Source organism: Balaenoptera borealis (assembly GCF_965194805.1).
Source record: "Balaenoptera borealis genome assembly, chromosome: 10".
NCBI classification, from domain to species: domain Eukaryota; kingdom Metazoa; phylum Chordata; class Mammalia; order Artiodactyla; family Balaenopteridae; genus Balaenoptera; species Balaenoptera borealis.
In genome coordinates, this window is record NC_138874.1 from 39335477 (window position 1) to 39349109 (window position 13633).

Genomic DNA, 13633 nt, shown 5'->3' on the forward strand with positions numbered 1-13633 from the left:
AATCTTAAAACCTATGTATTGCTATCTCTCTGTAAGTGAGTCAAGTGGGTGTAAAGCGGCATAAACACAGCAGTGCAAAGCAGCTAAACCCCATTATAAAAATCAATTACTTTTAAAAACCCGTGAAACAAAGACAGTGAAAGAGAAATTCTTACAAAATTCGTTCAGGGGCTGCGATGCCACCTGGATTGACCATATCTAGACCCACAGCTGACTGAGCCATAAGGGTGGACACTCTTGGGGCTGAGAGGTTTGGTGAGGTTGGGTGAGCTAACGCACACCCTGTAAAATAATACAGCGTGGTACCCATCCCATGGGTCCCAAATCTCCAGGTTCAAGGGCATCTTCCTACATCGAAAACATGCATGAGAAACCCAAAAGATGGTACACCGTGTGATAGGGAAAGGTTTCTAAAACGCACCTCATTTCTCATCTCCTTGTGCTCCGGTTCGCCATTCCAGCCACTTTACTAGCAATCTCCCTCCTTGGAGAATCAGCACCTTTAACCTCCTGTTCCTTACAGGTTGCAATCTGTCCTGAGGATGAACGGGAAGAGGGGGAACCAATGAGAGACTAGCTCTAGGTGTTGGGACAGGCACACGTCACTCTATTTTCCCATCAGGAAGAAAAATTAACCACAGGCTCAGCCTGCCGCCCGGAGCCAGAATAGGGCCTGAAGAAATCCTGCGCTTTTGCGGCCAGCTCCCAAGAAAGCGAGTTGAGAAATGGAGCTCAAGGGCACTGCAATTCACAGACCTGCACAGTTAGAAATGATAACTCTCGTCCACAAATATATTGAGGGAAGGCAACGAAGAGAATTTGAAAGCAAGGCAGAATTGCAGGAAACCGATTTCAGGAGGTAGATTCGAATCGCCTTTAAAGCACAGGAAAAGCGGCAAAACCTCGACTATGATGCCCTTGGCCAAAAAGGGCGTATGCGTTTTTTCCTGAATATATTCAGGAAAAAACGCATACGCCCTTTTTGGCCAACCAAGCAACCTGGAAAGGCAAATCAGCGCTACAAAGAAGTCTCGCTTCCCATCGGTCAAAAGGGCCATGCTGAATAAAGTGTCAAAACCAGAAATGCAGGACAGGCCATGGAGAAATGGGAGCCTTGCTACGCTGATGGGCGGGCTGTAAATTGCCAACAGCCACTCTGGAGAAGTGTACGGTGTGTCCTGAAACATCTAAAAAACTCAGCTTACAGAGCATAGGGCACTTGCACTCATGGGCGTATAAATTGGGAAAACTAAAAATCAGCAAGACACAGGCACCCCAAAGTTTAGGGCTGCTCTGTTGACAAGAACCTCCACTTCGTTACACCTGAAACATCCCAGGAAAGAGAAGAATGGATAAAGAAGTTGTGGTCCTTATGTACAATGGAATATCACTCAGCCATGAAATCAACGTCCTAAGGCTAGGAGCAGCATGATGAGTGGATTTAGGTACGACGATTCTAAGTGAAATAAGTCACACAGAAAAAGACACTTATCATAAGATATCACTTATAGAGGGAATGTAAAAACCGCTACCCTTGAACTGAATTACAAAACAGAACAGAGTCACACGTTTAGAAAACACACTATGGCTGCTTAACGGGAAAGGTGAGGTGGGGTGATGCATAAAACAAGGGTTTCAAATTAGCTCAGATACCGTTCCATAAACCCAATATGTAATAGACAAGACCTACTCCTTGCTCAGTGAACTGGACTCAACACCCCCTAGTCACCGCCCAAGAATATATTTGACTAGTAAGAATCTTAAAACCTATGTATTGCTATCTCTCTGTAAGTGAGTCAAGTGGGTGTAAAGTGGCATAAACACAGCAGTGCAAAGCAGCTAAACCCCATTATAAAAATCAATTACTTTTAGAAACCCGTGAAACAAAGACAGTGAAAGAGAAATTCTTACAAAATTCGTTCAGGGGCTGCGATGCCACCTGGATTGACCATATCTAGACCCACAGCTGACTGAGCCATAAGGGTGGACACTCTTGGGGCTGAGAGGTTTGGTGAGGTTGGGTGAGCTAACGCAGACCCTGTAAAATAATACAGCGTGGTACCCATCCCATAGGTCCCAAATCTCCAGGTTCAAGGGCATCTTCTTACATCGAAAACATGCATGAGAAACCCAGAAGATGGTACACCGTGTGATCGGGAAAGGTTTCTAAAACGCACCTCATTTCTCATCTCCTTGTGCTCCGGTTCACCTTTCCAGCCGCTTTACTAGCCATCTCCCTCCTTGGAGAATCAGCACCTTTAACCTCCTGTTCCGTACAGGTTGCAATTTGTCCTGAGGATGAACGGGAAGAGGGGGAACCAATGAGAGACTAGCTCTAGGTGTTGGGACAGGCACACGTCACTCTATTTTCCCATCAGGAAGAAGAATTAACCACAGGCTCAGCCTGCCGCCCGGAGCCAGAAGAGGGCCTGAAGCAATCCTGCGCTTTTGCGGCCAGCTCCCAAGAAAGCGAGTTGAGAAATGGAGCTCAGGGGCACTGCAATTCACAGACCTGCACAGTTAGAAATGATAACTCTCGTCCACAAATATATTGAGGGAAGGCAACGAAGAGGATTTGAAAGCAAGGCAGAATTGCAGGAAACAGATTTCAGGAGGTAGATTCGAATCGCCTTTAAAGCACAGGAAAAGCGGCAAAACCTCGACAATGATGCCCTTGGCCAAAAAGGGCGTATGCGTTTTTTCCTGAATATATTCAGGAAAAAACGCATACGCCCTTTTTGGCCAACCAAGCAACCTGGAAAGGCAAATCAGCGCTACAAAGAAGTCTCGCTTCCCATCGGTCAAAAGGGCCATGCTGAATAAATTGTCAAAACCAGAAATGCAGGACAGGCCATGGAGAAATGGGAGCCTTGCTACGCTGATGGGCGGGCTGTAAATTGCCAACAGCCACTCTGGAGAAGTGTACGGTGTGTCCTGAAACATCTAAAAAACTCAGCTTACAGAGCATAGGGCACTTCCACTCATGGGCGTATAAATTGGGAAAATTAAAATCAGCAAGACACAGGCACCCCAAAGTTTAGGGCTGCTCTGTTGACAAGAACCTCCACTTCATTACAACTGAAACATCCAAGGAAAGAGAAGAATGGATAAAGAAGTTGTGGTCCTTATGTACAATGGAATATCACTCAGCCATGAAATCAACGTCATAAGGCTAGGAGCAGCATGATGAGTGGATATAGGTACAACGATTCTAAGTGAAATAAGTCACACAGAAAAAGACACTTATCATAAGATATCACTTATAGAGGCTAATGTAAAAACCGCTACCCTTGAACTGAATTACAAAACAGAACAGAGTCGCACGTTTAGAAAACACACTATGGCTGCTTAACGGGAAAGGTGAGGTGGGGTGATGCATAAAACAAGGGTTTAAAATTATCTCAGATACCGTTCCATAAACCCAATATGTAATAGACAAGACCTACTCCTTGCTCAGTGAACTGGACTCAACACCCCCTATTCACCGCCAAAGAATATATTTGACTAGTAAGAATCTTAAAACCTATGTATTGCTATCTCTCTGTAAGTGAGTCAAGTGGGCGTAAAGCGGCATAAACACAGCAGTGCAAAGCAGCTAAACCCCATTATAAAAATCAATTACTTTTAAAAACCCGTGAAACAAAGACAGTGAAAGAGAAATTCTTACAAAATTCGTTCAGGGGCTGCGATGCCACCTGGATTGACCATATCTAGACCCACAGCTGACTGAGCCATAAGGGTGGACACTCTTGGGGCTGAGAGTTTTGGTGAGGTTGGGTGAGCTAACACAGACCCTTTAAAGTAGTACGGCGTGGTACCCATGCCATGGGTCCAAAATCTCCAGGTTCAAGGGCATCTTCCTACATCGAAAACATGCATGAGAAACCCAGAAGATGGTACACCGTGTGATCGGGAAAGGTTTCTAAAACGCACCTCATTTCTCATCTCCTTGTGCTCCGGTTCGCCATTCCAGCCACTTTACTAGCAATCTCCCTCCTTGGAGAATCAGCACCTTTAACCTCCTGTTCCTTACAGGTTGCAATCTGTCCTGAGGATGAACGGGAAGAGAGGGAACCAATGAGAGACTAGCTCTAGGTGTTGGGACAGGCACACGTCACTCTATTTTCCCATCAGGAAGAAGAATTAACCACAGGCTCAGCCTGCCGCCCGGAGCCAGAATAGGGCCTGAAGCAATCCTGCGCTTTTGCGGCCAGCTCCCAAGAAAGCGAGTTGAGAAATGGAGCTCAGGGGCACTGCAATTCACAGACCTGCACAGTTAGAAATGATAACTCTCGTCCACAAATATATTGAGGGAAGGCAACGAAGAGGATTTGAAAGCAAGGCAGAATTGCAGGAAACCGATTTCAGGAGGTAGATTCGAATCGCCTTTAAAGCACAGGAAAAGCGGCAAAACCTCGACAATGATGCCCTTGGCCAAAAAGGGCGTATGCGTTTTTTCCTGAATATATTCAGGAAAAAACGCATACGCCCTTTTTGGCCAACCAAGCAACCTGGAAAGGCAAATCAGCGCTACAAAGAAGTCTCGCTTCCCATCGGTCAAAAGGGCCATGCTGAATAAAGTGTCAAAACCAGAAATGCAGGACAGGCCATGGAGAAATGGGAGCCTTGCTACGCTGATGGGCGGGCTGTAAATTGCCAACAGCCACTCTGGAGAAGTGTACGGTGTGTCCTGAAACATCTAAAAAACTCAGCTTAGAGAGCATAGGGCACTTCCACTCATGGGCGTATAAATTGGGAAAACTAAAAATCAGCAAGACACAGGCACCCCAAAGTTTAGGGCTGCTCTGTTGACAAGAACCTCCACTTCGTTACACCTGAAACATCCCAGGAAAGAGAAGAATGGATAAAGAAGTTGTGGTCCTTATGTACAATGGAATATCACTCAGCCATGAAATCAACGTCCTAAGGCTAGGAGCAGCATGATGAGTGGATTTAGGTACGACGATTCTAAGTGAAATAAGTCACACAGAAAAAGACACTTATCATAAGATATCACTTATAGAGGGAATGTAAAAACCGCTACCCTTGAACTGAACTACAAAACAGAACAGAGTCACACGTTTAGAAAACACACTATGGCTGCTTAACGGGAAAGGTGAGGTGGGGTGATGCATAAAACAAGGGTTTCAAATTAGCTCAGATACCGTTCCATAAACCCAATATGTAATAGACAAGACCTACTCCTTGCTCAGTGAACTGGACTCAACACCCCCTATTCACCGCCCAAGAATATATCTGACTAGTAAGAATCTTAAAACCTATGTATTGCTATCTCTCTGTAAGTGAGTCAAGTGGGTGTAAAGCGGCATAAACACAGCAGTGCAAAGCAGCTAAACCCCATTATAAAAATCAATTACTTTTAAAAACTCGTGAAACAAAGACAGTGAAAGAGAAATTCTTACAAAATTCGTTCAGGGGCTGCGATGCCACCTGGATTGACCATATCTAGACCCACAGCTGACTGAGCCATAAGGGTGGACACTCTTGGGGCTGAGAGGTTTGGTGAGGTCGGGTGAGCTAACGCACACCCTGTAAAATAATACAGCGTGGTACCCATCCCATGGGTCCCAAATCTCCAGGTTCAAGGGCATCTTCCTACATCGAAAACATGCATGAGAAACCCAGAAGATGGTACACCGTGTGATAGGGAAAGGTTTCTAAAACGCACCTCATTTCTCATCTCCTTGTGCTCCGGTTCGCCATTCCAGCCACTTTACTAGCAATCTCCCTCCTTGGAGAATCAGCACCTTTAACCTCCTGTTCCTTACAGGTTGCAATCTGTCCTGAGGATGAACGGGAAGAGGGGGAACCAATGAGAGACTAGCTCTAGGTGTTGGGACAGGCACAGGTCACTCTATTTTCCCATCAGGAAGAAGAATTAACCACAGGCTCAGCCTGCCGCCCGGAGCCAGAATAGGGCCTGAAGCAATCCTGCGCTTTTGCGGCCAGCTCCCAAGAAAGCGAGTTGAGAAATGGAGCTCAGGGGCACTGCAATTCACAGACCTGCACAGTTAGAAATGATAACTCTCGTCCACAAATATATTGAGGGAAGGCAACGAAGAGGATTTGAAAGCAAGGCAGAATTGCAGGAAACAGATTTCAGGAGGTAGATTCGAATCGCCTTTAAAGCACAGGAAAAGCGGCAAAACCTCGACAATGATGCCCTTGGCCAAAAAGGGCGTATGCGTTTTTTCCTGAATATATTCAGGAAAAAAAGCATACGCCCTTTTTGGCCAACCAAGCAACCTGGAAAGGCAAATCAGCGCTACAAAGAAGTCTCGCTTCCCATCGGTCAAAAGGGCCATGCTGAATAAATTGTCAAAACCAGAAATGCAGGACAGGCCATGGAGAAATGGGAGCCTTGCTACGCTGATGGGCGGGCTGTAAATTGCCAACAGCCACTCTGGAGAAGTGTACGGTGTGTCCTGAAACATCTAAAAAACTCAGCTTAGAGAGCATAGGGCAGTTCCACTCATGGGCGTATAAATTGGGAAAACTAAAAATCAGCAAGACACAGGCACCCCAAAGTTTAGGGCTGCTCTGTTGACAAGAACCTCCACTTCGTTACACCTGAAACATCCCAGGAAAGAGAAGAATGGATAAAGAAGTTGTGGTCCTTATGTACAATGGAATATCACTCAGCCATGAAATCAACGTCCTAAGGCTAGGAGCAGCATGATGAGTGGATTTAGGTACGACGATTCTAAGTGAAATAAGTCACACAGAAAAAGACACTTATCATAAGATATCACTTATAGAGGGAATGTAAAAACCGCTACCCTTGAACTGAATTACAAAACAGAACAGAGTCACACGTTTAGAAAACACACTATGGCTGCTTAACGGGAAAGGTGAGGTGGGGTGATGCATAAAACAAGGGTTTCAAATTAGCTCAGATACCGTTCCATAAACCCAATATGTAATAGACAAGACCTACTCCTTGCTCAGTGAACTGGACTCAACACCCCCTATTCACCGCCCAAGAATATATCTGACTAGTAAGAATCTTAAAACCTATGTATTGCTATCTCTCTGTAAGTGAGTCAAGTGGGTGTAAAGCGGCATAAACACAGCAGTGCAAAGCAGCTAAACCCCATTATAAAAATCAATTACTTTTAAAAACCCGTGAAACAAAGACAGTGAAAGAGAAATTCTTACAAAATTCGTTCAGGGGCTGCGATGCCACCTGGATTGACCATATCTAGACCCACAGCTGACTGAGCCATAAGGGTGGACACTCTTGGGGCTGAGAGGTTTGGTGAGGTTGGGTGAGCTAACGCACACCCTGTAAAATAATACAGCGTGGTACCCATCCCATGGGTCCCAAATCTCCAGGTTCAACGGCATCTTCCTACATCGAAAACATGCATGAGAAACCCAAAAGATGGTACACCGTGTGATAGGGAAAGGTTTCTAAAACGCACCTCATTTCTCATCTCCTTGTGCTCCGGTTCGCCATTCCAGCCACTTTACTAGCAATCTCCCTCCTTGGAGAATCAGCACCTTTAACCTCCTGTTCCTTACAGGTTGCAATCTGTCCTGAGGATGAACGGGAAGAGGGGGAACCAATGAGAGACTAGCTCTAGGTGTTGGGACAGGCACAGGTCACTCTATTTTCCCATCAGGAAGAAGAATTAACCACAGGCTCAGCCTGCCGCCCGGAGCCAGAATAGGGCCTGAAGCAATCCTGCGCTTTTGCGGCCAGCTCCCAAGAAAGCGAGTTGAGAAATGGAGCTCAGGGGCACTGCAATTCACAGACCTGCACAGTTAGAAATGATAACTCTCGTCCACAAATATATTGAGGGAAGGCAACGAAGAGGATTTGAAAGCAAGGCAGAATTGCAGGAAACCGATTTCAGGAGGTAGATTCGAATCGCCTTTAAAGCACAGGAAAAGCGGCAAAACCTCGACAATGATGCCCTTGGCCAAAAAGGGCGTATGCGTTTTTTCCTGAATATATTCAGGAAAAAACGCATACGCCCTTTTTGGCCAACCAAGCAACCTGGAAAGGCAAATCAGCGCTACAAAGAAGTCTCGCTTCCCATCGGTCAAAAGGGCCATGCTGAATAAAGTGTCAAAACCAGAAATGCAGGACAGGCCATGGAGAAATGGGAGCCTTGCTACGCTGATGGGCGGGCTGTAAATTGCCAACAGCCACTCTGGAGAAGTGTACGGTGTGTCCTGAAACATCTAAAAAACTCAGCTTAGAGAGCATAGGGCACTTCCACTCATGGGCGTATAAATTGGGAAAACTAAAAATCAGCAAGACACAGGCACCCCAAAGTTTAGGGCTGCTCTGTTGACAAGAACCTCCACTTCGTTACACCTGAAACATCCCAGGAAAGAGAAGAATGGATAAAGACGTTGTGGTCCTTATGTACAATGGAATATCACTCAGCCATGAAATCAACGTCCTAAGGCTAGGAGCAGCATGATGAGTGGATTTAGGTACAACGATTCTAAGTGAAATAAGTCACACAGAAAAAGACACTTATCATAAGATATCACTTATAGAGGGAATGTAAAAACCGCTACCCTTGAACTGAATTACAAAACAGAACAGAGTCGCACGTTTAGAAAACACACTATGGCTGCTTAACGGGAAAGGTGAGGTGGGTTGATGCATAAAACAAGGGTTTCAAATTAGCTCAGATACCGTTCCATAAACCCAATATGTAATAGACAAGACCTACTCCTTGCTCAGTGAACTGGACTCAACACCCCCTATTCACCGCCCAAGAACATAATTGACTAGTAAGAATCTTAAAACCTATGTAATGCTATCTCTCTGTAAGTGAGTCAAGTGGGTGTAAAGCGGCATAAACACAGCAGTGCAAAGCAGCTAAACCCCATTATAAAAATCAATTACTTTTAAAAACCCGTGAAACAAAGACAGTGAAAGAGAAATTCTTACAAAATTCGTTCAGGGGCTGCGATGCCACCTGGATTGACCATATCTAGACCCACAGCTGACTGAGCCATAAGGGTGGACACTCTTGGGGCTGAGAGGTTTGGTGAGGTTGGGTGAGCTAACGCAGACCCTGTAAAATAATACAGCGTGGTACCCATCCCATGGGTCCCAAATCTCCAGGTTCAAGGGCATCTTCCTACATCGAAAACATGCATGAGAAACCCAAAAGATGGTACACCGTGTGATAGGGAAAGGTTTCTAAAACGCACCTCATTTCTCATCTCCTTGTGCTCCGGTTCGCCATTCCAGCCACTTTACTAGCAATCTCCCTCCTTGGAGAATCAGCACCTTTAACCTCCTGTTCCTTACAGGTTGCAATCTGTCCTGAGGATGAACGGGAAGAGGGGGAACCAATGAGAGACTAGCTCTAGGTGTTGGGACAGGCACAGGTCACTCTATTTTCCCATCAGGAAGAAGAATTAACCACAGGCTCAGCCTGCCGCCCGGAGCCAGAATAGGGCCTGAAGCAATCCTGTGCTTTTGCGGCCAGCTCCCAAGAAAGCGAGTTGAGAAGTGGAGCTCAGGGGCACTGCAATTCACAGACCTGCACAGTTAGAAATGATAACTCTCGTCCACAAATATATTGAGGGAAGGCAACGAAGAGGATTTGAAAGCAAGGCAGAATTGCAGGAAACAGATTTCAGGAGGTAGATTCGAATCGCCTTTAAAGCACAGGAAAAGCGGCAAAACCTCGACTATGATGCCCTTGGCCAAAAAGGGCGTATGCGTTTTTTCCTGAATATATTCAGGAAAAAACGCATACGCCCTTTTTGGCCAACCAAGCAACCTGGAAAGGCAAATCAGCGCTACAAAGAAGTCTCGCTTCCCATCGGTCAAAAGGGCCATGCTGAATAAAGTGTCAAAACCAGAAATGCAGGACAGGCCATGGAGAAATGGGAGCCTTGCTACGCTGATGGGCGGGCTGTAAATGGCCAACAGCCACTCTGGAGAAGTGTACGGTGTGTCCTGAAACATCTAAAAAACTCAGCTTACAGAGCATAGGGCACTTCCACTCATGGGCGTATAAATTGGGAAAACTAAAAATCAGCAAGACACAGGCACCCCAAAGTTTAGGGCTGCTCTGTTGACAAGAACCTCCACTTCGTTACACCTGAAACATCCCAGGAAAGAGAAGAATGGATAAAGAAGTTGTGGTCCTTATGTACAATGGAATATCACTCAGCCATGAAATCAACGTCCTAAGGCTAGGAGCAGCATGATGAGTGGATTTAGGTACAACGATTCTAAGTGAAATAAGTCACACAGAAAAAGACACTTATCATAAGATATCACTTATAGAGGGAATGTAAAAACCGCTACCCTTGAACTGAACTACAAAACAGAACAGAGTCACACGTTTAGAAAACACACTATGGCTGCTTAACGGGAAAGGTGAGGTGGGGTGATGCATAAAACAAGGGTTTCAAATTAGCTCAGATACCGTTCCATAAACCCAATATGTAATAGACAAGACCTACTCCTTGCTCAGTGAACTGGACTCAACACCCCCTATTCACCGTCCAAGAACATATTTGACTAGTAAGAATCTTAAAACCTATGTATTGCTATCTCTCTGTAAGTGAGTCAAGTGGGTGTAAAGCGGCATAAACACAGCAGTGCAAAGCAGCTAAACCCCATTATAAAAATCAATTACTTTTAAAAACCCGTGAAACAAAGACAGTGAAAGAGAAATTCTTACAAAATTCGTTCAGGGGCTGCGATGCCACCTGGATTGACCATATCTAGACCCACAGCTGACTGAGCCATAAGGGTGGACACTCTTGGGGCTGAGAGGTTTGGTGAGGTTGGGTGAGCTAACGCAGACCCTGTAAAATAATACAGCGTGGTACCCATCCCATGGGTCCCAAATCTCCAGGTTCAAGGGCATCTTCCTACATCGAAAACATGCATGAGAAACCCAAAAGATGGTACACCGTGTGATAGGGAAAGGTTTCTAAAACGCACCTCATTTCTCATCTCCTTGTGCTCCGGTTCGCCATTCCAGCCACTTTACTAGCAATCTCCCTCCTTGGAGAATCAGCACCTTTAACCTCCTGTTCCTTACAGGTTGCAATCTGTCCTGAGGATGAACGGGAAGAGGGGGAACCAATGAGAGACTAGCTCTAGGTGTTGGGACAGGCACACGTCACTCTATTTTCCCATCAGGAAGAAGAATTAACCACAGGCTCAGCCTGCCGCCCGGAGCCAGAATAGGGCCTGAAGCAATCCTGCGCTTTTGCGGCCAGCTCCCAAGAAAGCGAGTTGAGAAATGGAGCTCAGGGGCACTGCAATTCACAGACCTGCACAGTTAGAAATGATAACTCTCGTCCACAAATATATTGAGGGAAGGCAACGAAGAGGATTTGAAAGCAAGGCAGAATTGCAGGAAACCGATTTCAGGAGGTAGATTCGAATCGCCTTTAAAGCACAGGAAAAGCGGCAAAACCTCGACAATGATGCCCTTGGCCAAAAAGGGCGTATGCGTTTTTTCCTGAATATATTCAGGAAAAAACGCATACGCCCTTTTTGGCCAACCAAGCAACCTGGAAAGGCAAATCAGCGCTACAAAGAAGTCTCGCTTCCCATCGGTCAAAAGGGCCATGCTGAATAAAGTGTCAAAACCAGAAATGCAGGACAGGCCATGGAGAAATGGGAGCCTTGCTACGCTGATGGGCGGGCTGTAAATGGCCAACAGCCACTCTGGAGAAGTGTACGGTGTGTCCTGAAACATCTAAAAAACTCAGCTTACAGAGCATAGGGCACTTCCACTCATGGGCGTATAAATTGTGAAAACTAAAAATCAGCAAGACACAGGCACCCCAAAGTTTAGGGCTGCTCTGTTGACAAGAACCTCCACTTCGTTACACCTGAAACATCCCAGGAAAGAGAAGAATGGATAAAGAAGTTGTGGTCCTTATGTACAATGGAATATCACTCAGCCATGAAATCAACGTCCTAAGGCTAGGAGCAGCATGATGAGTGGATTTAGGTACGACGATTCTAAGTGAAATAAGTCACACAGAAAAAGACACTTATCATAAGATATCACTTATAGAGGGAATGTAAAAACCGCTACCCTTGAACTGAATTACAAAACAGAACAGAGTCGCACGTTTAGAAAACACACTATGGCTGCTTAACGGGAAAGGTGAGGTGGGGTGATGCATAAAACAAGGGTTTCAAATTAGCTCAGATACCGTTCCATAAACCCAATATGTAATAGACAAGACCTACTCCTTGCTCAGTGAACTGGACTCAACACCCCCTATTCACCGCCCAAGAATATATCTGACTAGTAAGAATCTTAAAACCTATGTATTGCTATCTCTCTGTAAGTGAGTCAAGTGGGTGTAAAGCGGCATAAACACAGCAGTGCAAAGCAGCTAAACCCCATTATAAAAATCAATTACTTTTAAAAACCCGTGAAACAAAGACAGTGAAAGAGAAATTCTTACAAAATTCGTTCAGGGGCTGCGATGCCACCTGGATTGACCATATCTAGACCCACAGCTGACTGAGCCATAAGGGTGGACACTCTTGGGGCTGAGAGTTTTGGTGAGGTTGGGTGAGCTAACACAGACCCTTTAAAGTAGTACGGCGTGGTACCCATGCCATGGGTCCCAAATCTCCAGGTTCAAGGGCATCTTCCTACATCGAAAACATGCATGAGAAACCCAGAAGATGGTACACCGTGTGATCGGGAAAGGTTTCTAAAACGCACCTCATTTCTCATCTCCTTGTGCTCCGGTTCGCCATTCCAGCCGCTTTACTAGCAATCTCCCTCCTTGGAGAATCAGCACCTTTAACCTCCTGTTCCGTACAGGTTGCAATTTGTCCTGAGGATGAACGGGAAGAGGGGGAACCAATGAGAGACTAGCTCTAGGTGTTGGGACAGGCACACGTCACTCTATTTTCCCATCAGGAAGAAAAATTAACCACAGGCTCAGCCTGCCGCCCGGAGCCAGAATAGGGCCTGAAGCAATCCTGCGCTTTTGCGGCCAGCTCCCAAGAAAGCGAGTTGAGAAATGGAGCTCAGGGGCACTGCAATTCACAGACCTGCAGAGTTAGAAATGATAACTCTCGTCCACAAATATATTGAGGGAAGGCAACGAAGAGAATTTGAAAGCAAGGCAGAATTGCAGGAAACAGATTTCAGGAGGTAGATTCGAATCGCCTTTAAAGCACAGGAAAAGCGGCAAAACCTCGACTATGATGCCCTTGGCCAAAAAGGGCGTATGCGTTTTTTCCTGAATATATTCAGGAAAAAACGCATACGCCCTTTTTGGCCAACCAAGCAACCTGCAAAGGCAAATCAGCGCTACAAAGAAGTCTCGCTTCCCATCGGTCAAAAGGGCCATGCTGAATAAAGTGTCAAAACCAGAAATGCAGGACAGGCCATGGAGAAATGGGAGCCTTGCTACGCTGATGGGCGGGCTGTAAATTGCCAACAGCCACTCTGGAGAAGTGTACGGTGTGTCCTGAAACATCGAAAAAACTCAGCTTAGAGAGCATAGGGCACTTCCACTCATGGGCGTATAAATTGGGAAAACGAAAAATCAGCAAGACACAGGCACCCCAAAGTTTAGGGCTGCTCTGTTGACAAGAACCTCCACTTCGTTACACCTGAAACATCCCAGGAAA